Source organism: Ptiloglossa arizonensis, chromosome 12 (genome assembly GCF_051014685.1).
Source record: "Ptiloglossa arizonensis isolate GNS036 chromosome 12, iyPtiAriz1_principal, whole genome shotgun sequence".
NCBI classification, from domain to species: Eukaryota; Metazoa; Arthropoda; class Insecta; order Hymenoptera; family Colletidae; genus Ptiloglossa; species Ptiloglossa arizonensis.
The window spans coordinates 4,711,416-4,734,409 of NC_135059.1; the positions used below are offsets into that span (position 1 = coordinate 4,711,416).

The window sequence follows — 22,994 nt, forward strand, 5'->3', positions numbered from 1 at the left end:
ACTTGTAGCATACACTTGGAGGAATCTTTATCTATATTTTCGTTCGTGAAAAATTAAAATTCTTCTTTTAGTTGAAATTCCGATCGATTAACGAAAGGATTGTTGTTCCACAGGGAAAATCATATACAAAGACGACCACTTTGTAGATGATTAATATTCTTCTTGAATTCAATCTCCATAAAAAAAATACGCGAGGACTTGTAAGATGATCTAACGCTTAATGTTTTTCTCTAACGGTATTCATAATCCTTGAATTTATTATTGGATAATTAAGCACACAATGTTTCGTGCATAAATATGAATCAAATTACAAACTGGTTGCAATACACGTTTATTTTCTTTAAAGAAGAAATTGACAGCATCACCTTGAATTGCTAACGAAGCTAAAGTGTTGTACAATTGTTGCAAAACGCATCTGTATACACGTTACAGGTGAAAAATATTGATCTAAATATTGAACTTCATTCGAATAAAATATCGACGTAAAATGAATACTAAGTTGTTCGATAAGTTTTGTCGTTTCTTCCATTGTAAAAAGATACTGTGACACTTCAACTTTGAACAACTGTAAATATACGAATTAGTCGACAGATCTACACGAAACTTTACACACGTTTATTAAACAGTAGTACCATCTTTAGAAAAATAAAACGACGAACCTAATAACTCCATTTCTTACCGACAAAACTTGTCGAGCAACATATTACATCCGTTCCTTTAAAAATTCTGTTCAAATTGGTATCATCGAATTACTCTATCGCATTTATTGTGTTTCATCTCGACTTACCGCCAATGGAAATGACATTGAGCGTCATTATGGAACTAACTTAATACCCTCGACCAATTAAAAAAGTCAAGGTAATTTTAATTATTTTTCAAGAAAATGTAATTTGTTGTTGTTAATATTGTAGGCAATTAGTTGTTTAAAACCGATTAGTCTCATTTGTCACTTTTGCTGCTGGGAACACACGAAGTAACCGATTCTTCTTTTTACAAAATTGACGTTTATCTGCTATAAAAATCGCGCGATATTTGAATAAATTTTAATATCGGGGCGAACATTTTTTCGGACGCCCTACGGGTAAACAAGCCACCGATTCGCAACGAGTTCAATTATCGTACGTTCCTCTCGTATCGTAAATATTATTACGATGCATTCTACAGAATATTCCGCACAGATTGTCGACAATCTTGATGTAACGAGATCGTTTTTTGTATCCCCGTCTCCTTAAATTCGCTGCAATTTCCTGGAATCGAAAGATTTTAAATTGTATCCGACAGGATACAAAAACATCTCCTGTGAAATTTCTATTCGATACTTTAGGAAGCGCACCGATACCATCGTACAAGAAAAGAGAAATATACACCATATTTGACGCGTACAGATCAATCGTTTCTACGTAACGAGATATTCCCTTGCATCTGCTGGTAAGTGTATCGCAATTTATCAGAATGGAAAGATTTTAAACGATGTCTTCGTACTCAGAACCTCCTATCGGCGTCTCTGTACAATTTCTATTCAGAGCTTCGAGAAGCGCGCTCAATGGAAGTCAATACTTACGACTCAAGGAAAAGAGTAACGTACCATATTTTACACACGTCACCGATAATATCCCCGTAACGAAACCTTTCGTCGTGACTCTCTCTCTATTCTTAAGTATACTGCAATTTGCCAGGCATTGAAAGTTTTTCAATTTAGTCTTCCAACCGAGAATTTAGCCCTACAGTCGAGAAGTTTTGCTGAAACTCCTACGGAATTTCTATCCGGTGCTACGAGAAACGGACCGGTGCGATTTAAAGAGAAAAGGAATATACGATATTTTACACGCATCATCGGTAGGGGTTAGATCGTAAGTAGCTTTCGTCGAACCTCGTCCATTCACTGCAGACACGACTAACCTATTATATATTTTGCATTCGTTCTTTCTTCTCTCTTTTATTTCCCGTTCTTTTCTTCGTTACGTTACAACGAGAACGTTGAACGAAATAACCTTGACGGGTCAAGTATTTACGATGAGCGCGCGAACGATCTGTATTCACGATTTGGTTCCGGTCCGTTTTCATTTTTTTTTTTCGAAGCAAACGCCGACAAGGTCGGTGCCTAATTCGTTCGTTCGGTTCGGATCATTAACGGTTGACCAAAATTATACGCTCGTCCGTAATTTTAGAATCCTCTCACGTATCGTTCACAATCTGATTGATTTATTTGCGCGAGCCGATTAAACAGAGCTGCCCGCTAGTTTTCAATTACATTATGCAACGATCGTTCACCGCGAGGCGGCATTTTATCGATGCGATTGGGGACACGCCCGTCGAAAATTGCGAACGAATCCGCGTAGGACTCCGACTATTCGAATAATTAAACGGCCGTATATTTTATCGTTATTTATTATTATCATCGTAAACGGGACACGCCCTCTAAACCCGTCGGAATACGGACACTGTGTAGAGACAGATAATGAAATAGTGGAACGAAACTATGAATAGAGCGAGAGTAGATTACGCTATATAGTATTGGTGTTACGGAGCTAGAACGATGATATGAAACACCATAAACGAGATTAGATATTCCAATCAGAATTTGAGCGTCACGAAGCCAGATTTAAGTAGTTCAAGGAAGGAAAGTTCCTGATCCGACGTATAACGCATTCGAATTGAACTTCCAAATCGTGAATAAATAAAAAAATCAATTATTCTTCTTTTCTTTTCGTCAAAGTATCCATTTTAAATTTCTTCAAGATTTCTTCTCGTTAATTAAGACAGTGTTGTTCAGTTCGTATGGAAAAACCAAAGGTGACTTTACGCGTGGAAATTATACGGCGTGACACTTATCTATGTTTCAAAATATCAGATTATAATTTGTCGAGCTACACTTGAAAAATGAGATGTAAACATTCTAGAGATGTTCGAATGTTGATTTACAGTCCACGTCACACTGTTCAAATACTCTCAATGTACAGATATTCGATCGTGGCACTAAGTATTCGATCACTCGAGTATTACATTTGAATGGTATTCTACTACTCGATATCAGTCGACTGCTCAAGTATTTGAATAAACTCTGACCGGTAAAATAGTTTAGTAACACTCGCGGATTCAAAAATTTGAACAGTATTTGAGTTATGATCGCTAAATGTTCGAAGTTTCGAATTCGTAAATATTTCGGTACGAGTGGTTCTCGCTCGATTGGAATTTTCAGTCAGTAACGATTAACCGAAAACTAGCGTCACCCTCGATAGTTTGATAAATACCGATGGAGGTCACCGCAGACGATTTCTGGGCGGCTGGTTATTGCGGGTATCTTTGATATTCCTCGAACAATATTGCCGATTTTTATAACGTGGTAAACATATCTGTGTTTGTTGAACACGAGTTCCTTCGCGTCACCGTGCTTAGATGCACGAGTCTGTCACTGACAGTTTAGAGACTGGGGATTGCGGGAAGTAACGTTACCGAACGTTTCTATCGGCCCATTATGTAATACAGAGTAGATGTTTTCCATCAGGTGACGTCGTTACACGGATGTTTTAGCCTTGCCACGTGCTTTTAAATCATTTCATCTGTTCAAGGACGGTGATTTATTTAAACGTGAAACTGAAATTGGAGCAATCATAGCCGTGACGAAGGCTGCTATTACCATCGCGACCGTGACGGTCCTGTAAGCGATCCATTGAGAGATAATTTGGTAATAGAACGCTGCTATCCGTGTCTGCTCGGTGAACGCTTTTTAAAGAAGACATTATCCTAACACTCCGTGTTAGTGTCGCGACAGACGATAATTGCCTAAGAATAAATTCGGTCGGTTCGATCCCTTTTATAACCCTCTTAGACCGTTCGTTATTTAGTACCTCCGGTGGTATTCCGACTCGACTCGAGCATTCTAAATATCTTCGTCGACTATACGAAGAAACGTTGCAAAAGGAAAATGTTTCGCCCCTATTACGATCTGAAAAATTGATTTCTCAAAATCGTGTTCTTCGAGATTTCAAAATCACCAGTTTTAAGTGTCATTATATATACTACTGCAATTTATAATCGATACAAAGCAGATAGGATTATATTGGTAACCATCGAACGATCTTGAATGCGGAAAATCCAAACTCGTTCGCGAACAAAAAGGAAAAATGTTTCGCCCGTATTTCGATCTGCAAAATTGATTTCTCAAAATCGTGTTGTTTGAGATTTCAAAATCACCAGTTTTAAGTGTCATTATATATACTACTGCAATTTATAATCGATACAAAGCAGATAGAATTATATTGGTAACCATCGAACGATCTTGAGTGGGGAAAATCCAAACTCGTTCGCGAACAAATGAAAGTACTAAACGAGCGTTCCAATCGAATAATTACGTTTGGAAAACGGTCAAACATCGCTATCGATTAATTGATCGTCGTTCCTGTATTCTCAAGATGTATAATAAGTTCCATTCCACGTTTCTACACGCCAGGAACTTCGTGGCACCGATTTTCTCAAAGAGATAGCTTTCGATCGAGGAAAGATACGCAAATTTTTCGATCGTCGAGTTACCAAAGCCGTCGAAAAAAAATTCTTTAGCACAGAGAAATCGGATATTGGTAACATGACGGGTGTCCAGCTCGCAAAGCACTTATAACTTGTGAATGTTTAAATCAACAATTTCCGCGACGTTGGATCTGACGTACTGCCCGAGGGTACCTGATATTACGTCACTGGACTTGCATTTGCGAAAAGCTGCGAAAGCAACCGTTTATAACGACGTTTCTACAACCCGAGAAAACACGAAGGAAACGTGTCAGAACTGTATGTACGACTATTGGTGAGGAGAAGAAAGTTTCTTTATTCATCGTCCATAGAAACGAATCGATGCTAATGGGCCCCGTATCGAGCGTTCGTTGAAAGAAACTTTCGCTCGAAAAAATTATACTAATACATTCCTGAATTTTTCGAATTCAAGGTCGTTTGAAAGTCGGGTCGTCGACATTGTATATCCTTCGTTTAGAAAAATAACGAAATGTAAATGTACCGGATGTGGAGCGTATTCTCTAAAACTCTCGTAGTCGCTCACCTCAGGTAATCCAGCGCATTTTGTGTAACTTCTTATCGCGGCTATGTTTTACCGTATTTTGTCGTATATTTTTGTTTTCTCGTACACGCTACTCTTTCGATAGTTTCTCTTTATTTCGTAGTACAACTTGTTACGCTAAAGGGCTGCCGTAAAATTAACAACGATAAATAAATACAGTAATCGTCAGTGAACAATTGTTACGTCCCGTGTCGAACGATGGTCGTTCGTCTCTGGAAAGAAGCACGAATTACACACGTGTAGAAAACGCTCGAGAAGACGAATGATTACGAAGTTGTTTTTACAAGATCTGGCTCCGATGTCACGCGTATCAATGTTTATTAATTGAGCGCGATCTCGCTAATTTCCGTGATTCAATCAGCGGTTCGACGTTTTATCGCATGGCCGCGGTCCAAATTGTTGCATTATCGAGAGGGAGCTTCGCAATTTACACCGGAACGCTTTGATACGCGTCGAGTTGAATTATCGAGCTATCGAGCGTTGAAAAATTATATTGCCGTTCACCGGGTAAATTTACAATCGCTACGGTTTATCGATACCACCGTATGGCCGTCGGATGATGCTTTAAACTCTCGGAATATACGATGCGGAGGGTGGAGGGAGGAGGGACAGGGTTTATCGTAACGTTTCGAAGATAATCGATTCCCAAAGAGTCCGCCGAAACGTCGGTTCACGACTGAACTGAAATAAGACCGTAGTTTTACGAAAATTACCGTGGATCGCGGTGAACGTGAAACGGTAGCAGCGGTAGATAGGTTTAAGGACACCGGTAAATCAGAATTTAATTGTCAGAGTGAGGTATCTAAATGGTTTCGCTTAAATATCTTCTTTCCCTTCGAGAAAGGTTCAACCTGGAAAGTATATACCAGAAGAGGGAAGTGATTCTCGTCCTTTTCGCGGTTACTTTTAAATGGAATCACATTTTTCGCCCTATCCGTGCACGGGGGGAAAAAAAAGAGAAGCGAGGACAATGGTTTCGTAGCGGTATCGCGTTCAACTTTACCGAACGTTTCGAAAATTTAATACGAAAGTCACGAAGAGTGTCGAATTTACGCGAAGCAGAACTTTGAATTTGCATAATTTGTTTGGTAAAATAGTCACATTTTAGGTAAAATTGGTAGACATTACGAAACGCGTTATTCTTGTATAAGGTGTATTTCGGGCATTTCCGATAGAAATATTTCCCGATTAACTTCAACCGAAGTATTTGAAAAACGGTGGTCGAATTTAAAGGACACACACTCTGTACATCGACGAGAATAAGAGAGTTCTTGAAATTCGAACTGCTTCTATCTCTGCTTCTATGCTTCGAGTCTACGTCTCGCACCCAATCGGGTATTTTTAACAGGAGAGTTAAAAAAGACGACGTAGTCACCGGTGTACACTTGTTCGGAAAAAAGTATCCTCTTTGGCGGTTCGAGCGAGCAACAACGGGTCACGGAGATCCATTAACACGAATAAAAACCTACCGTTCCCGAAAGAACTCTTTCGAGAGAATATCGAACCGCGAGGGTGTCACGAGCGTTTCCATTTCGACGAAAGCGGCATCGGTTCTCGTTGTCACCGACTCCAGTGGCCAGGTTGGTCTCCTTGTATATATTTGTAGTTTTTCGCTCTCACCGCGCAGTAACCGGGCGCGAATAAACTTTTACTGTTATCGCGCGAGCATCGGGCCCGATGCAACCGCGCGAGCTTCGCGAAGACGATTCGTGGCGACTGCGTCGCGTTGGACCTCGTCGAGTCCGCGACAAGGCGCGTCTCGACGCTCAAATATCGATAGAATCTCCCGTTAAGAAGTTGCAAAATGCGACGATGATCGCTAGCAACACTGCGACTGAATACAGTCGTTACCATTCCACCCTCCGCGTCCGAGAGTTTATCCTCTTCGTCGGAGCCCTCTTCCACTCGCTAGCCGTCGTCGCGGCGTCCTTCGACGGTCTCTCTCGGGCGTTGGTTCGTCGTCGCGTTTCCACTCGCCCGTTGGAATCTCTCCCCGGCCGTTTGCTCCTCGTTCGTGGCAATCGCACGAGAAACGAGATGGCCCGCGAACGGTAGATAGAGACCGGCGAACGCGTCGAACGAACGCGACGATTTCCAATTGCACCGGCAATCCGCCGTTTAGGAGACCTTCGAGGACCATCCGCGAAACGGCTGGCAACGATTTTCGCGACGCTTCGAATATTCGCCAAGTGGCGAAGAAATTAGGGGACGCGTATTCCACGGCTTCCGGCAGAGGAGGCTCGAGTTCGACGAGCGAAACCCACCCTCCGTAATTTCCTCGTAATATCGACGCTGTTGCTAGCGAGGTATTTTAACGCGAGCGAAGAAAATTATCGGCCGTGTATACGTATACGCGTACGTGTTTTTTGTCGCAGATTGAAATCTGTAATTTGTGCGACTATCGATAATTATCCGAGGAGATGCGTGGAGTGAGTATACTTGGGTCCATTGCGAAGCATACGGTACGAATTTGATTCTTTTTTTTTTATGAAAAGAAAAGAAAATTAAGCCGAAACTGTTTCGAGAGAATTGAATAATTTTTTCCTATGGAAAATATTCTCGAAAATTGACGAACTATATCTACACTACTCGTGTACGTTTACGCATGTGTCTATTGAGGAATGTTATATATTATAACATTTTTTCTCGTCAATTATATATTATAACATTTTTCAGTACATACACGCGTCTACGTGCATGTGCAGATACAGTTTGTCAATATTCGATAATATATTCGATAGGAAAAATGTTATCCAATTCGCGCGAAATAGTTTCGGCTTAATTTTGTTTCTTTTTTCATCGAAAAAAAATCAAATTCGTACCATACGCTTCTGAATGCACGCAAGCGTACTCCACATCTTCTCGGATAATTCTAACGAGACGATCCTATATACTTACAAACCGTATTCATAATGACTCGTAAACGGTAAGCTTATTTGTTAATTTACTTACGCTCCAACTATCTCTCACTGTACAAATGCGACGTGTTTCACGTTTTCTACCAAGTGTACATTATTTACGACATACTCTTCTCTCAAAAAGAATGCGAAACGTTGATATTATCGAACGAATTGTCGATCGGTATCGTTCGATACGTTCGTAAAAATTACCCGGACGTTTCCAATCGTTCTCCAAAATGGCTGGAATCAAGTTACCAACGTAGATCGAAGAAAAAAACCGTGCAACTCGGCGTAGAAATTCTCCGGATGGTCGATTCCTCGCGTCACGAATTATACGAACGAGCGAGAGCTTTTATGTTATCGAATGAACCGTTGACGGGGTACGTTGCCGCTGGTCTCGATGTCTTGAAAATTCCCCAAATGGTATCTGCTACCCGCGCCGATACTCGTCCTCTTACGGTACTTTATTTAAAGAACCCGCCCCAGTTCCCGCCACCCCTGTCGTTATCGTTGCTGCGCCCTTAGTTCGGGAAGTTAATCCAATCGCCCCTGCCGGCTTTGCAAAATTTCCACTCGCTGGCGGTAAAAGAATGGCGGGTGAGGAGGTGGGGGGACATGGGGGAGGTTGGTGGACGGGCTCGTTTTCGGAGCTACTTAATTTCACGTCGAAGCTCGCAATTTCCTTTATCTTCCTTATCGGAACGTAACCTTCTTGGAATAATTACAACTCGGGTAATACGTTTGTCAGTGACATTGCACCTGGCTCCGGGAAGATATCGTTGCGATAGTGCATTGAAAACGAAACGAACTGAAAGAGAGAGAGGAGGAGAGTGAGAGGGAGAGAGAGAGAGAGAGAGAGGAATGGAAACTGCGCATGCACTTCACTCGGGTACGCGAGCTTAATTACTATTAATTACTGTCATAGAGCTAATTACATCGGCCGTGCTGTCGCGCGACCTTTCCATTTGTCGGGTACATGAGGTTTTTTTTATTGAAAATCCCCGATCCCAATCAGTCGTCGTGTACGCAACGAGAAAATAGAAAGTCGAGGGATTTCACTCAAATCATTGGTATTCGATAGACTGCACTTTTATCGGAGTTCCTTCACGAGTGGGGGGTGAAGTACGCAGGGGTTGGAAAGGTAAATTTAACGCAAAGGAAACGACACCGGCGAACCGCGTTCGGTAATTTCGCGCGACTCAGCGACCCGGAGAGAGAAAGAGAAAGAGAGAGAGACCACGACCCCCTCGACCCCTCTCTGGATTTATGCGCGCTTCGAGGCCGAAGGTATCCGAGGAGATTCCGATCGGTGAGAGGTCTCGACTCGACGAGCACTCTACGCTGTTAAGAACTTGGCGAAATCGTGTTTGCAATGACTCCTCGACGAGTGAAGTGGCTCAAGGTTGGTGCGAGACGCTCGGTCCCCCCCATTCCTATCGCGGTTATTGGAAGGCGATAACGTAGCGGTGCTCGTCCAATTATTATCAATGAACGTCAACCGTAAAAAGCGCTGGTCGTATCGGTCGGAGAATTTTTACGGCGTTGCTGGAAACGAACGGTCGTTAGAATCGAGATAATCGCTCGAGTTTAACGGGCGATCGATATTTTCCGGCTCGCGCGACGCGGACCGCTCAGCCATCGGGAACAATACGCCCGCGACCTTTCCGTTCGGATTGCTCCGTCTCGCGATCGCTAATACGTAATACCCGTTTCGGTAGCGATAACGGTGTTATCGCGTTAGAATTTACGAAGCGTTTGACAGAAACGTACGCTCGTTTCCAGCCCGGGTTACCAAGCTCAAGGAATCGCGTCGCTGCGAGTTTCTCGATACGTTGCTCGCGTTCCTCGCACGGAATTAACTTCCAGATAAGAAAGAACCGAACGAATCGTTACCGCGTTGTTCCATCGGTTCACCGTATACAGAGACGCGAAACGTTCCCAGCCGGTTACAAATTTCGAACGGAAGCTGATAAGTACGCGACGAGAAGAATCGAATTTTGAATCGCGGGAACCGACTGTTTGCGATTCTATTTGCAACGAGCAAACGTTCCACCGGTTGAATAAACATCCATCGTTCGGGAAATCAAATTTTACCCCATTTTCCATCGGACCTGATCGATAATGGATTCCCTCGTCGCGATACACCTATATTCGTACGAGGGACCGTGGTCGCGACTTTGCGCAATAATTTACATCGGATATCGTCGATGCGTAGAACACTGTCGCACGAGCGGCGTTTCGACTCGACACCGGTTTACAGCTCGTAGATATTACGATAAATTAACACCGCAAGGACCGGTTTGAAACAGGAAGCGTTACAGATGCTCCCTTTAAACGAGAATTACAACAAAGCGTGGCGCGTTTACACCGCGGCGTACAAATAACACGGGTCCCCTATTTTCGCCCCCTGCGTTGTTTACTCGTCGACGATGTAATCCGTGACGGAAGAATCCTAGTTTACGATTGTCGGAAAATACCGTTACCGTTCAAAGTGACTACTACTCCGTTCGGGTGAATAATTATCGTCTGCCAGCGTGCCGGTATCTGCGCAACGCGGATCAGACACGTGGCGTATAGTCGCATCGTAAACGTTCACCCGGTCACGTTTGTTCTATAGATAACTCGGTGTCGCGCATTGTGTTCAATCGACGAATCAATTAACCGTCGAAATTTAATTCGATCTACGTGCAGTTAAATAACGCCCGCTCGGGATGACAGGTGAGAGACACACACGGGTACCGGATTCGCGAGATCATTTTGTATACGATCGAATTTATTAGGGGATGCTTAAATAAACCCCCGACGGCTATCAAATTTCGAAGTCGAATCACGATCCGAAATCACCACGGCCACGAAATACGAATTCCCGAGCCCGGAAATGACGTTGTCCCTCGAACGGGGCTCGATCTCGAATTAGGGTGCCGCGATGGTTCGTGCTGTACAGCTCGAGCGATTTAAAGCTGATTAATTCCGTTGTTTACGAATATACGAAGGAGACCGTTCCCGGCGAAGTTAAATCGTTCGAAGGGGCACGCGATGGAGAAATAAATCTCGCGGCTTAGTCCTTATTCGAATCGTGGAAGCCGCAATGTCCTTAAAGAGATATTCCTACGATGAACGAAAATAAATTGGTAATTGTGAATATTTTATAGCAACGTTAACCGCGATAGATTTTTCGAACCGTTCGCAATTATTCCTAAATCGTTCGAGTAAACGTACACGTATTTATTCTCGTAAAGAAGTATCAGAATATTGAAAAGTTGCATCGGTCGTGTTTCAAATAAAATAACACGTACCTCTGGCGTCCGTTATTTCTTACAGTTTTTTTTCTTTAGATGCGAAAAAGTATCGAAAATTTTTGCAACGACACTTTAACAGAGAACGATGGAAGTTGACGGGAAACAGTGAAATATTTTTTGCGCAGGAAAGTAAATGCACACACCGTGTCAGTTGTACGCCAATTGTTGCCGAAACCGGCTCGAAATTTAACAAATATCTATGAATAGATCGAAACGTATACCCACGAAAGACTACGATCTCGATCGATTCGAATTTGCATAACCACGAGTACGAATTTTTTCATTTTCGACGCATCAAAATTCAAGTGTTAGATACCGCTGTCATCCAGGATGTACAGCATCGCTTGCAATTAAACTCGCGATAATTGTATTCGTGACGCACACCTGGGACGAGGTTATTGAGTCACGTTTTAAAATCACCGATCGAAAGTGTCCTCCGTTAACGAGCTGCCCGGCAAGAATTATTAAAAATTTTCTCCCGCCGTGTGACTCTCGAATTCAATCGCCAAAAGCGTACCGTGCACCTTATAGCGTACACCTCGACGAAGAACAAATCGAAAACGAGAAGTGTTCGCGTCCGGTGTTGTAAAAATGTTCCGAAACGCGGAATTCAACGCGGAAAGTTCCCTCGTTCTCGACGATTCGCGACTTTCGTGCGTCGGGATTCGTTCTCGCGACGCGGAAGCTCGGTAAAAAGCTCACTCGAAGTGACGAGTTTCGAAGTTTCGAGCGAAGCTACGAGCTTCGGTTTGGATGGTAGCGAGTAACGCTAGCAAGCCGCGGTAACAACGGACGGTTGTGTAATTAAACTCTCCTCGAGGCATTTCATCCATCGACGATATCCAACGGGTTCACCTCGACGTAATTTCATTTCGTATTCGAAATTCTTACTCCCCGCGACTCGGGACTGAAAGTGTTCTCGCAATTTAATATTCGGATTAATTCAGTGGCATTCCCGTAATTTAACAACCGAGTACCTCGTTGGTATGCGTGTAAATTAGTACAACCAATACTCGGGTAAAATTTTGCTCGATTCCACAGTATATGAAGATTTTTTCTGCATTTTTTCGTCAGTTTCTCGCCACTGGTCGATGTAAACTGTCCCCGAATCGTAAAATTAACATTCACAAACCTTGGAAGTGGAGTTTCAAAAATTGGACAATTTTAGGATCTTCTCTGACATTTTGTATCCAATACAGCTTAATAAAATCTACAATCGAGTTTCGAAGCTTTCAAACTGAAATCAACCAAAATGAAAACCCTCGTTTGCAAAATTGCGAGCAATTTGTAGAATTTTAGTTACGTCGGCGCGTAGTATGGTCTACCAGTGGATTTTAAAACCGTGCAAAATACAATCAGCACAGTTTACCATCTCCATATACGAAATTTCATACATTTAACGATTTTGCTTAATCCTTAATGGATATTGCTCTAATTGTTGGACCCGCTAATGAATTTTGAAAATATTCAAAATACGGTCAACGGAGTCTAAACAATCTTCTATGAAAAATTTCGTACGATATCAACGATACCGTGCAACCTCGATCACGTCACTGAGTCCTGAAACTATAAAATCGTCAAAGTCCAAAACTCCCGTGCATAAACTTGCATACAATTACGCCTCTACGATTTCGTAGAGTTTTGTCTGTTTCGTTCACGTTGGATTCTGAAACAAAATCGGCAGTCTGGAATATTTAACGTGTTTCTAATTTTTTATGAGTTTTCGGAACTTTTGGAACCACCGCGCTTTCAAAGCGAGCACAACGAATGGCTCGAAGGAGGAAAGCTCCGAGCCTTGAATTACGGCCCGTTACAAGTCCTGTTTCGAAGAATTCCTCGTTGGAGGAGTCGTCTAAACAGTCCTTGATCTTTCGCTGCCCGGAAATAATATAATTATGCCGGAAAAAAAAAAACATTCGCTTGATAAGATCGGACATAATGCATCGTCACGTTGTGCAATAGTCGGTGAACGTTTTTCTCATTGTAACGTTCGCATTATTTTAACGGAGAGATGTTAGACTTGTCACGTTTCGCGTGCTAGAAACGTTGTCTACTTCATCGCGGTTCACGAGAGACATTGAAAATCATTGTTTGCCTACCGAATATTCCTTCGATACGTTCAATGTCTCGAATCGTACTTCTTCCTATATTTCGCAAGCTCGTAAATCTTGCCACGTGATACCGTGACGATGTTCGAATACGATTCGTCTTATTCGAATCGAAGAAACGAGATCGGTCGGACGTTTCGCAATAATTCCAAAGCGAAGTTCCAAGCCGGGAACAATACACCGATAAGAGTACAAAAATGAGCAAAGGCAAACGCGATCTCGTGCACATTTATTACGTTACGGTCACCTGTCGCCTGTCAACCGCCTTTGGATTTCTAAAAACAATTCGAAACAATGGGAATGATCGAACAGCTCTGTAAAGTGTACTTAAACGAAGAATGATACAAATATCAAAAAGGATATTAATTGAAGTCAAAGACAAATCGAAAGGAAGAAATCAATCTTCGTGGTACGAAACCTTTGTAATTCAAACGATGGAATTATTTCACAATATCGATCAAAAGTTATACAACAAATGATATTTCAAGTTACACGTATCTATTGCATCAAAGGAAATTAAAATTTTTGAAGCGTTACTCGATATTTCTAACAAATTTCCACGTAGCTCGCGACGCACCATCGACTTCGTTTTATTAATTTTCGTAACGCGATTGCAAAAAGTTTTGCCGCCTCCGAGGCAGAACCTAACGATCGAAATTTATGCAACGATGCCTTATGCATTGTTTACACGGAATGTATCAATCATGACGGATGAATAATGTAATTAACGACGAACTTAATATAGCCATCTGAGAACTACTCGACAGGCGATGGTTTGCTACAACGATCGTAATTAAACCAAAATGGCAGTTTTTATATATTTACGTGGCACGAGATTACCGCGAAGGTGCATCATACGTTATGAGATGCAATTCGAGAGCGCTATCGGCTCCGGTTGCTCGTTAGGGTGAATAATCCTCATTTTTAATTTCGCCAAGTTCGAACCCGATCGAAACTTACGACTTTCTTCGCTTCGTAGGGAGAATCGAGTTTTCGAAGTATGTTTCGTCGCTGCCGAGTTCGAAGATTGCGTATACATGTCACCGAGCGAGGTTAAAATTTCCTAAGCAATGGGGGACTAGAATTCCTAACGCTGGAAACGATCCAAAGGAGATTGAAGAAAAGTCCTTGGAGGTTAGACATCTAAATGTTAATGGAAGATTTCGGAGCACGAGGGTGAAAAATATTGCGGCGAATGTGTTTCGATACGTTCGAGCCCGCCACATGGAAGAAGCTTAAGCGTTTATTTCACGACTCCAGAAATCCTATTTCGATCCCCTTCGATCCCCTCCTCTGCTGCGTTTAACACTTCCTTGGAACAGAATACTTTCCTACTGTCGTGAACAAGTACGAACGTTCATTTTCGAACACCTTGCACAATTTCGTAAATTAATGGGTAACTTAATATTTATTTGTCTCTCGTTTTTATTGCACAAAGTCTACATTTTACAAGGTGATCAGTACAAAGCGTTACGAAATGCTTTCTTATAAACTAACGATTATATCGACATCATTTTTATCGTCATTAATTAAATAGTTCAAACGAGTTGATCTTTCGGTGTGCAACACATTTTTGGGGGGCGATTCGTAAGGGGGAGAAAAGACAACCTCTAGATTTTTTCAAATGGAAAGTGGTACAAATTATGGTGTTTGGATAACTCTTGCAAACTAAGTAACAGTTATTATCGTTATACGAGGTGTAACAGAAATAGTGTTTCTAGACCTAACCTCAACTTCAGCCAAAGACTAACACGCTAATCGTAGATAATCGAATAGACAAATATTATTATATTTAATCAAATATCGTTAAATATATTCTTTCCCGTAATTGTGGATGAAGAACAAGTGGCGTTGGTCGTTGTTGATACGCGTGTTATTTTTACTTCGAGCTTCGAGTAGCTTCAGAAGTTTCAGATCCGACTAGTTCAAATTGATCAGAGCTCGTGGATCGAACGAGGGCATAGATATTGGATCCTTGTTCTAGCTCCGTACTTGTAAGTACTGCTTAAGTAAAACAATTTTTATTCTCGAACGAAGAAAAGTTTCTCTACCTCTTATCCTACTACATACGTAATTACTCTGGAAGAGCTCGAGAGAGGAACAGTCGGGGAAATTTTACCTTCGATATGTTATCATTCGCCAAAGACAGGAAACTTTCATTCATTACTATTGCATTTATTCTACCATTTCGTTCCCCTTTGTATCTTCTATATCTGAAACCAGCAACCACTCCGATGGGGTTATTCCTTTTCCACGATGGGAAAATAATTCGTACGAGAGGCACTGTTCGTTCGCAAAAACTAGTCCAATTTCTAATAACAGACCAAACGAGAATTTTTGTGCTCGTTTGGTTGCTTCGTAAGGATTTTAGAGAGTTCTGTATCAAGGAGACGGTGACTTAATAAACGAACCAATGACCTGGATGTCCGTCGCGTGGGAATCTTTCGAAATAACGGGACAGTTGGGCCCAGGGGATTGCACATTCGTAGTGATCACTGATTCCGAGCCTTGACTCGTGGGTTTACGATACGTCGATCGCTATCAAGTACGAAGCTGCGAGACACCGGAAGTGCGTGCGCGAGAACAGAAATGCGGATGTTTACGTCAACGAAGAGACTTCTAGCGACTTAATATCTCGTTCGATTAGCTGCTAACCTAGCGCATTCCAAGATGAAGTCTGATTTCCTAACAGAGAATGCGTCATTATAGAAACGATGGAATACGATTTTGTTAAGAAAAAGTAAATATATTCGTAACTAATGGACAAATCAAAACTTTTTTTTTATTGCAAGTGGTACAATTTCAAAGGATCTGTATCGTTTTTTCATGCGAGTTCTTAAGATCGTAAACAATCGACTTAATCGATATAGATGATTCATTCTGTGTTTAATAAGAATACTTAGAAATTAAATTTAGGGAATGAAAAGAGAAAGATATAGATACTATATGCAAAATAGAGCTTGCACGGTAAAATCCAGATGAAAATTTATAGATGAAAAGACAAAGTATTCCATCGCAGAGATCGTGCCCCATTTTGCACAAAAAGAAACCCAATATTGTCCTCGTGTGGATAAAGAATATCGCAAGATTAGCAAAGTTTATTTTCTCACGTTCATAACGGTTGCGTACCGTATCGAGAAAATTAAGTTAATCTAAACGGATCACGTTTAGTAACCTAAAAAAAAATACACAAGTATACAGCGAATTCGTCTCTGCGCACGCCGAATGGTGTACAAAATTTTGAATTCGTTCGAAGCGTCATCGAGCAGATTCGGTGGTGAGAAGACTTTTCGCTCGACAAGCGACGAACCGCTTTCAGTTTTGCGCGTCAGCTCCGGCTTCGGGCTAGGTTAAATGAGTTCTGCAGTTAACAGGGAATATCATAAATCCACTGCCGCTGCCGGTGCATTAACTCACGGTTCAGCGAGTGGGATAGGATATAATCAGGCCAAGTCGAGCTGAAGATGACGCCGGAATATCGTCCCGACACCCTTCTCCCGGGGTTCCTCTCCTCGTACCTAGGAACGGGTCCGTACCCGAAATTCGTGAGATTATCCAAGATACCTATGATTAATACTCGGCCCGTGGTTGGCATCCGGTTTCGTTTGGCCTCGTTATCGATTCCGCGTGTCTTGGAAAACCAAGGACGTGTTCGTGATCGTGGACATTAATCCGTACCCGCCTCTCTAAGGCGGGTTTCGTTATGATTAATCAGTAGGATATGAAATAACGCGTCGACTAAACGGACCCGCTCCAACATTCACGGCAAATAATGAACCCGGAATACGATGCAGTTTCCACTCGAGGGCACCCAGTGACAATGCGTATATATTTAGACGGTTGAAATTACTACAGCGCCACGGTTATTACTCGATCGGCTGCTTTCTGGTCCTATTTGTTTATGCTCGCTCAAAGGGGTCGCGAAAGGGATCTTTTTCTGAAATAGTTCGACATGTGCTCGAGTAGGTTATGCTCTGACATGTGGTAGGGTAGATTAACTTTTTCACGTGATGTCGAATAATTTATTTCGCGATCAGTAAACGCGAGAAAAAAATACTCAAGTATACAGCAAACTTCCGTCACCTCAACGCACTTTCGAAATGAAATGTCAATTTCCTAACAAGTAACGCGCTCGTTACTTGAGCTTTCGTAGTTTCTTTTCTGTGTGTATAGTTTCGTAAGTTTCTAAGTTTTTAAGTTTAAAAATTTTTAAGTTTTCACTTTCTCTTACTGGTACGAGACATTTGCAGACGGTGGAGTAATTTTTATACGGTGCTCCGTAATTGTATATGGAAATGGAACGTTAATAGCACTCATATCCGCCATACTTAAGCGCGTAAACCCTTACAATGTTTTAACTCTAGATTCGTCGAGTCGAGTAAAAGTATGTAAAACGATCTTTAGAGACTACTATTTTAGCAATAATATTAATTCGTGTATTAGATATGGTAAAATGTATCGGTATGTCTCCATCGATAAATTGCCACGAGTATAATTACAATATTGGATCGAATCGAAGGAAGTATTTTTATCGAATGAAGAAATACATCGAACTCGCAACCAATTCCTTTGGTGGACGTCTACGGATTGTTTCGTTTAAAAACAATTTTCTAGCAGAAGAGCGAAAAGTTTTGTCCGAAGAAGAAATCATTCTTGTTTGATAACAACGAGGTTGTGTATCAATGATGCGCGTGTTCACTTGTAAAGCGCTGAATCGCAAAATAAAGTTGCAGAAGTTCGCTCTTGGCATCCGGTATCTGCATCGGCCGGCATTTGCATACTTCTCTCGAACGATAAACGCCCGATTGTACGTTAAACCGAGTAAAAGGATAGCGTTAAACCGTAGTATGCGAATAGACGAGAGAACTCTTCCTTGGGCGTTAAAGCAGCCGAGACTAAAATCACTCGGAGCTGATTGTGAGCGTCATTGACGCAACAGTTCGTTAATTTCGAATAGAAAAATCGAATTTTTGTTTCATGAAGTATAGACGATCTGTTTCATGAAGTATAGACGATCTGTTTCATGAAGTATAGACGATCTGTTTCATAAAGTATAGACGATCTGTTTCATAAAGTAGGACACTGGTCTTGAGGATACACTCTGTGTATATTTTGTTGCAAAATTCAACGAATTAACATTTCCAGAGAATTAAACAAGCCTGTAGAACGGGCTCGTTTAATGCACACGCGCGTATGCAAATATTGTCGAGTCACTACTCTTGGAACTCTTCGAAATTTCGAACGTAATTCTCTTCCGAACTAAATAAACCAAGAGGCAATTAAATCCGTTCACGAAGATCTCGCGACAGAGGATTTATTCAATATATGTGTCCGAGGATTCTCTTACAAAGAAATCGAACTATAGATCGATTTTTGGAGATTCAAAGAATGCAATAATTAGACGTTTTATCGCATTAATGGATGTACTAGGTTGCTCGATAAGTTTTGTCGTTTGATAAAACTTATTGATCAGTACTACATTGAACGGTACTATATTTTTATAGTTCGCAATTTTTCCATCAACGGGGCCATACGGTGTGAAACTCACATTCGATGCATTTGTCGAAGCGGAAAGTAATTCTAAAAACCGGCCAGAATTCGTTTATTGTCGGTACAGTTGTAAACCAGCTGGATAGACAATACATGTATTATTTGGTCAGAGAGTAATTTTGTGAAAAAACGATTAAGCGGTTACTTGGAGCGTACTTGCAAAGAAAATTATAAATTTTCTCTTGTTCCCCTTTTAGCCCAACGACCCCTATAGATTTTTGCCATTTTTACTATCATGCGCTGACCGAATAAGAATTTTGAAAATTCAACATTTTACCCAGCACAAACAAACTGCACAGAGCTCAGCGAACAATCGAGCGCAAAACATTTATATTTATACACACTTACCTCGGACACATTTTCCACACATGACTACAATTTTTTAGCGCGAGTACGCATTATTTTTCTCGCTCTTCGCTCGCTTTGCGAGGATTGCGTGTCAGGGTAGCGTATACATACCGACGTAGGTACACGTGTCTGTAAAACCCCACTTTGTATTCCCTGTAAAATTATATTAAACTGTAATAACAAAAATAGTTCAAAAATAAACATTATCGCAACTGTCGATGACGGTTGGTGACCGTTTGTGCTGGTACTGATATATGTACTCCGAAAATCTGAGTTCGTATGCTCGGTAGAATTTCTTTTAAGTCCGGTAACAAAAAGTACGAAAGAATTAACATTCTTACAATTACTGCAAATTGAAATCTAGCGAAATCTAGTGATTGAAATCTCCGTTCTCGATGATTTGAATACAGCGAGAGGACTAGTTATTCCGTGTCGAACTCTTCGGTAGTGTTGGATACTCATAGGCAGATACTTTTATACTTCGTCGTTTATCGCTAAATAGAGTCACAGACGTCAAAACCTGTCGCTACGTGCGCCACCGCGCGAAACTCACATTCGATGCAACCATGAAACAGGTTTATCGGCATTGAAATCCCTAATCGGAACCGACCTCGAAACGAAGAACGAACGACGCCACCACGGTTCAATCGGACCATTTGGATCGTCGAGGTCCTTTCGCTGGACAACTTCGGAACTTTGTCGCGTAATTAAAGCAGCTGACACACCGCGGGATTAAACTCTCCCGCTTCATTGTTATTTCGTCGCGCGCGTCGATCTTCCGGTGTCCCGCGAGCAGCTTAAGGCCGCTTTAACGTGTTTCCGCGTCGCGCGACTCCGCAGCTTCCGGATTTTCGCAGCTCGAACGATTAACAAAGAGATCTGGCGTACGCGTGTTTGGAATATTAATTGGACCGATTTCGGAAAACGGGGAAAACGCGTCCGCGAAACACGATGTTCCATGGCTGCGATCCTTTCGTAATAACCGGGAACGTACTCGTGCAGAGATTCAAGGACCTCGTACTGCTCCTCTTTTGCTGCAAATAACGTTAACTTCCATTTCGAGCGATCTAGACGTGCCTTGATACATTTCTTAATACTTGTAATCATTTTCGTAGATTGAATAATATCTGTGTACAAATTAAGTGTATCGAAAGAGTCACCATTTCTGATAACGCGTTATAGAAAATGTGACATCGATAGTTCTTCATTTATTTCAGAAACAAACTGTAAGGCTAGAATATTGCTAACCTACGATTATACATTGTATTAATATTTTTTTAAGCAAAGAGTAGTAAGAATAAAATCCCTGTAAATTCTGAACATTGAAACGAAAGAATATTCTTTAGTTCTTTGTGATATATTTATTAGCAATCAAATAGAGTACTTTACCATTAAACTGTGTATCTAGTTATAGTATAATATAATTTTTACAAGTCCTATAGGTACGTATGTGTACTCGGCTTCCTTACTTGAGAAATCGAACACACGTGGTAATTTCGTCTCACCAGTTTCTGGGTTTCCTCGCTAAAAATCGCGACCATTTCACGTCTCTCGAAAGAGTTGCAAAAGTCAATGTAGAAAATCAAACGTAGAAAGCGGCAAAATCTGACGTTGTCGGATTCTGGGGCGATTCAAAATTTGATGAACCCGAAATGCTTAAAAAAACGCCTCGTCGGCGCGTTAAGGTCCGTTAGCATTTTTAAAACAAATTTCCTCCGGGACCGGGATTTTGTCTCGAATTTAATGAAACGCAGAAATATGTGCACACGGACTTTCCCTTGAGTTTAATGAAACGCAGAAACGTCGGCACACCGACTTTATCTCGAATTTAATGAAGCGCGCAAATACGCGCACAAGGACCGTAATGCGTTAAGATCGATGTGAAATTAACCACTCTTTTGCCCAGAGATTGCGTATAATACTTCGAAGAAGAAAAACATTTTCTTCTCAACAATTATTCAATTCGATTCATTCTTTTCAATCTCTGGTCGGTACTATCGTTCGATGGAATCGTATTAGACTTCAGCAGCAAAAATGACTCACGAAACATCTTTGCAAATGTCGAAAACTAAAATTTAAGACTCATCTATTTAGGAATTAATTATTCGAATTTAAATACCCTACACGTGTACTGGTGCATGTGGCCGTTTCATTATAGTTTGCGATCTTCGGATCAAAGCGGTTATAAGCGTAAACCTCGGTACACTCGAGTCCTATGACACGAAACTTTCGATGTATTCTCTCGGTGTCTCGATCAACACAGAGACACGAATCGAGGAAAATTCGACTACTCTGTCTACTAGCACCTATAGTACTGTCTCTCCGCGCTACCAAATGGCCCGTTCACGTCTCTGAAAAAGAAATCATGGAACACCCTCGCGAGGAAATTTTCGTTCGTTAAGAGTTTGCTCGTTGCTCGGGCGATCGTGCTCGATTCCCTAGATTTTTCCCGAAATCGGATCCCGGGGCGCGGCTCTCGGTCCTCGTGTGCACGGGATTACGCAAGAATGCAGAGAATAACAGCTTCAAACGAAATTGGAACGCGAACACTCGGGGGCGCAACCGTGTCTGGTTTAATTTGCCTCGGCTTGTGCATAGCGTAGTTGCTAACAACGTCTGCTGTGCAGACGCGAGAGAATCCCGAATAGTTACAACAGCGCTGGAGAACGTCGAATTGCCTTCAACCGGCGGCCGTCAATACCATGCATCTCATCAATGTTGTAAGAAACTAACCAACTACTCGGTCCACCGTTTCTACGGTGTTCGAGAATATCTAGGGTAGCGCCTGGCCAAATAAGAAGATGGTAGGCGTGTTTCCACGTGTAGATACTGTTCTTATAAGCTGAAACGTCACAAGAGGAAAAGGAATCGTCCACTCGAACCACTTGTGACGTGAACAGCCGTAGCGAGAAAATTAAATCGAGTCCCATGTGAGAGGAATGAGAGAAGACAGCTTCGGGGGAAGAAGTAACGCATGTTTTTATTGTATTTTTATCAAGTACAACGTTATACTAATCATCTGGTATTCCAATCCACAATGGATACACTCGTTCTCTCGTTTTGCCCATTGCTACATTTCCCCACTTCTTGTGCATGGGATTCGGCTATGTAGCTTAGATATACGCTAAACACGATAGCTGCGCCAGCTAACTTGTACACACGTAGAAGTCCACCGTGTTCCTCGTTACCCGATGGGCTTCCACATACAGTAGTCTCCTGCTTAATCGGTCCCTACGAGACTGAATCTACGAGACCTTTGATCGGATTAACGATTGGCCGGTTAATTTGGAAATACAAACGATAATATGGAATCCAACGCTTGGGAGTGTAATGCGATAGAAAATAAGATTAACGAGAAGTCTAAAGAAAGAACTATGTAGATATACAAATAACGACCAACGTGATATAAAAGGGGATGTATTCGAACAGAAGCGAAGGATCGCGAAATGTGTCGATGACTTTCCTTTTGTTGATTCTCGTGTAAGAAAATATGATCAATTAGAGCGGGAACCAGATAATTCGGTGTCTATTCCATGCTCGACTTAGCTAACAGTGACAACGCGTTTGCACAAAGTGTATCCGTTTGTGATTCTCCTCTTTCCCGTATCGTTTCAGTTTGCAAGAACAGTTCCTACATCTTGTGTTCCTACATTTACGGTATATCGTTTACGTTAAGGATTTTTTTTCTTGCAAGGGACTGTCACATGGTTCGTCGACTACCACC

At 41.7% G+C, this 22,994-nt stretch overlaps 2 protein-coding genes across 6 annotated transcripts in view; one reads left to right on the forward strand and one right to left on the reverse strand.

The window, feature by feature from the left end:
• Window positions 1–22,994, forward strand: part of LOC143153220 (zwei Ig domain protein zig-8) — a 279,158-nt gene that overhangs the window by 59,135 nt on the left and 197,029 nt on the right. The gene's annotated exons all lie outside the window — the stretch shown is intronic.
• LOC143153098 (uncharacterized) overlaps window positions 1–22,994 on the reverse strand; it is a 46,922-nt gene that overhangs the window by 11,175 nt on the left and 12,753 nt on the right. The window contains exon 1 of one of the 2 annotated variants that reach the window (XM_076323932.1): window positions 3,252–3,375. The exons of the other annotated variant lie outside the window; for it this stretch is intronic. The gene's annotated coding sequence lies outside the window, so the exon portion shown is untranslated. Of the gene's footprint in view, window positions 1–3,251; window positions 3,376–22,994 lie in introns of those variants that run through there. 2 annotated transcript variants of the gene reach the window in all.